General features: G+C 27.4%; 1 pseudogene; it reads left to right on the top strand.

Moving 5' to 3' along the window:
- The first annotated feature begins 2,214 nt into the window (after positions 1-2,214).
- On the top strand, positions 2,215-3,904 carry LOC138891795 (uncharacterized; annotated as a pseudogene).
- Positions 3,905-4,111: the final 207 nt, after the last annotated feature.

Genomic DNA, 4,111 nt, shown 5'->3' with positions numbered 1-4,111 from the left:
ATAAAACCAATAATCCAAGTTATTAAATTAGGACTAACTAGAGAAATGATTATCCCAGAAAATGTACAAATACAACCAGAAATACCCAAACCTGATATACCAGCATTCTACTCAAACAAAAGAATTATAGGACTATCAACCATTCTAAGTGAACTAGTCAACAATTATGTAGAAGAAAAACCTATTTGGGGATACCAATCCCGAGAACACACGATGATCTACACCCATTCAAAAAACCTAAGGGAAAACGACATGGAAGAGATACGGAGATGGATTAAAACATTAATCCAACCAGAAGAAGCACCCATTACAAGAGCTATTAGAGGAGAATTTATTTCTCAAAACTTAATGACAAGATACTGCAAACAAATTAGTCCAATCTACTCAGAGCACATATGTTCGAAATGTCAAGGAGAGAAAAACATAGTTCCAGAAATCAAATTTGAAGAAGAAGAAAACTAAAAAGATACGCAACAAAATATCAAGAAAGAGACAAAGGAATCTTACAACAAAAGCTACAAGACAAAAACAAAAGGACAGCTAGCAGGATCGGCAGGACCCAAGAAGAAGCAGAAAATGACATAAAGAAAAAAGCTATGTAATTATTAAAGCAACTTTTGACTTTATGTAAATTATTTTCCGTCTTTTAGTTTTTAAGTTGTTGTTGTGAGTCCCACTTTATCACTACCACTGTCAGTGGAAAAACTGTTGGGAACGCGTCTTTTACTTTAATTTTAGACCGTCCAAGTGTAAAGTTAGGAGGACGATGTTTGGATTAGTTTCCGTTATAAATAGACAGCCCTTAAGGCTTAGAGGGACACACCTTACCTTACCCCTTTCACATCCTTCTGAAAAAACTCTCTTGTAACCTCTCTTGTAAAAATCTATTCAGTGAAATAAATTAACATCTTTAATCTATGGAGCAATCCAAACCTATGAAAGAAGAAATCCCCGATATACAGTATCAAGTAAGTTTTTTTTAAAATATGTATAGCTAAATACATATATTCCTGAAATCTCTAGATTATCATAATTGTTATCATGTTATAACTGTTATTTAGAATAATTTTAGTAAGTTTGCCATGAATAATTATGCTGAGAGTAGTTTAAGCCCAGACTATGCCATCCTAAGGGTGAAACCAGTAAGGCAGAAGGCCGTGGTAGGGAAGTAACCAGAGTTGAGGCGCTGTTAGGGTAAAACGATTGAAGCAAAAAATCATGGTAGTGACTAAAAGAATTGTTCTTAATAACTTGTTATAGGATGACGATAAACATGATAAACGAAGAGATTAAAGGAATATTTTTAGCCAAAACATCAAACAAAAATGGATCATCCTTACATCTTAGATAACACTGATGAATATAAAATAACCATTTTACACATACTTAGATCACTAAATAATGATATCAAAAATATAATATTTGACAAATTACTTATGAACGAAATACTAGAACTAATGACCCAACAATGGTATGATTTAGCAGAATTATCTGACTTAGAAGAAGAGAATACAATAAGCCTATCTGAATTTGATATACTTACAGAGGATATATATTCAGACTAGATGAACCTAACAGAAACCCGAAAAATAATAGAATTACAAGAACATAGATTACATCAAAATATGCAATTATATCAAGAATCTAAAGATCTAATCTTTTTAGAACATATAAGAGATAATATAAAACAATTAAAAGAACTACATAATAAGGATAAACTAGAAAAACTAAATATAAACAAATTAATAACATTCTTCCAACTCCAAAAAATTAATATAAACGAATATATAGAAACAGGAGAAATAGAATATGTAGAATATATAACAAATTGTAAAATAGAAATATCAAAATTAGAATCTATAATAAGAGAATATTATGATTAAGCATGATAAATCAAGAATATTTACCATACTGGATAGAAATTACGGAAAAAATAGAAGCTTTAGAACAACAACTAAAATTAACAATCAATACTTACTTACTAACAAAGGATATAGACCTTCTGATAAATATACAACAAGACATAACGGAAATATTAAAAATAAAACCGTTACAAACAGAATATTACAATAAAATATTTACAATATAAAAATAGTCATAAATACAACAAATCCACTAAAGACTAAACAAAAATATAATCTGAACTACTTTTAAAGAATGATAGAAAAATACAGAATAACTACTTACATGACAAAAAGAATGCTAGAAAAATATAAAATACTAGTCCTATATTTTATCAAAGAATTAAAACCTACTGACATAAAAATAGATATTTGGGAAAAAATACTTAAATACGAAAAAGAAGTAGAAGACCCACAAAATACATACGATTTGGTAGAAGAATATTCAGACTTATGAAGATTTATGAACAAAAGCTAATCGGAGCTAAATCCGACCCACAAACCCCCCAAAATGGTATCAGAGCCATAACAAATAAATACACTATACCAATTATAATTGATAAAAATAATAAAAAATTAACAAGTAAAAATCCTAAAAAAGAAAAGAAAACAATAACAAAATTACAGGAATTATATAAAGAATATAAAACCACGAAAAAGGACAAATTAATAAACAAAATGTCAAAACTAGAATATAAGTATATCTTACAACTTAAGATTAAACATAAAATATGAATAAAGAAGAATTTGCGGTAGACGAAAAAACATACGAAAATTTGGATGGATTAAAAATAAAAATAATAACTTCAAATATAGGAAGAAGATATAAGAAAGTAGGAGAAAACATATATTTAATGTTAGAAAAAGAAACTGCAAGATTAGAAGATAGTTTAACAGCAATGACAAGAATAATAAAAGAAAATGAAGAAATTGATAGGAAAAATGAAATTGAAAAAATTAGGCAACAAGCTAAAAAAGAATTACAGCAAGTGGAAGAAAACAAAAACACCAGGATAATGGAATTAGAAAAAGAATTAGCAATATTAAAAGAATTGTATGAAAACAAACAGAGAGAAAGAGAAAAGAAAAAAGAATTAGAGCAAGAAGAAAGATTGAAGGAAGAAATAGAAAAATTTAGGGAAAAATTAAAAGAGGACATAGAAGTAAAACTTGAAGAAATAAATGAAACTAATAATGAAAATGAACAGAATACAGAAAGTTCAGAAGATTCAGAAATAAGTGAAACATATACAGAACTTATAACTAAAACAAATAACATAATAAATCCAGAAATATATGCCGGAGATATAAGCGAAAAACCAAGTACATCAAAAGAAAGAAAATACAAACAAACAATACCAACATATTACAATAATAATTATGAACGAAGTGACAGAAGTAAAGTATTATGGGATAAAAGATTAAACAGAAAATGGACACCAAAAACAATAAATGAACAATATAACTTTTTGGACTTAGATTGCGTAGAAGACGTTAATAAAATAATACAACTATGGGTAGGATATATATCAAAACAATTAATAGATAATAAAATACCAATTCCAGAAGCACCAGGATATATAGAAAGGACAATAATAGGAACAGTAAAATTATGGATACAAAATCTAAATGATGAAAGTATAAAAGCATTAAGAAGTAATAAAAAATTCGATGGTGAATCAGCTACAACAACTATAGACATATTAATAAAATATGAATTAGCTATAAGAAATGAATTTAGTAGTATGACAACAGAAATAGAAGAGCAACAAAAAGAAAAAACAGTAAGTAGAAATCTAATGAACAAACTAGCTATATGTAACATGTGTTACATAGACGAATATACGTGTGCATTTAAAGAATATTACTATAAAGGAACATATAGTGTTGAAGAAGGAAAAGAAATCAGAAAAATATACTTTACAAAATTACCAGAACCTTTTAGTTCTAAAATAATAAGAGATTGGGAAAAAGCAGGATTAGAAGATACCTTAGGAGCTAGAATTAGATATTTAAAGAATTGGTTTATAGAATTATGTGAAAAACATAAAGAAGAAATTAAAATGGAAAAAACACTGATAAAAAACCTTACATGTTGTAAAATTAAAACTGCACCCCAGTTTGGATGTACAGATAATTATTATAAAAAGAAAAATTATAAAAGAAAATATAAAAAATATAGAAGAAATAAGTTAAAATATAAGTATAAA

The sequence above is a fragment of the Nicotiana tomentosiformis genome, chromosome 5 (genome assembly GCF_000390325.3).
Source record: "Nicotiana tomentosiformis chromosome 5, ASM39032v3, whole genome shotgun sequence".
Taxonomy (NCBI): Eukaryota; Viridiplantae; Streptophyta; class Magnoliopsida; order Solanales; family Solanaceae; genus Nicotiana; species Nicotiana tomentosiformis.
The sequence above is the reverse complement of the archived record's forward strand: the minus strand, read 5'-3'. Positions and strand labels throughout refer to the sequence as shown.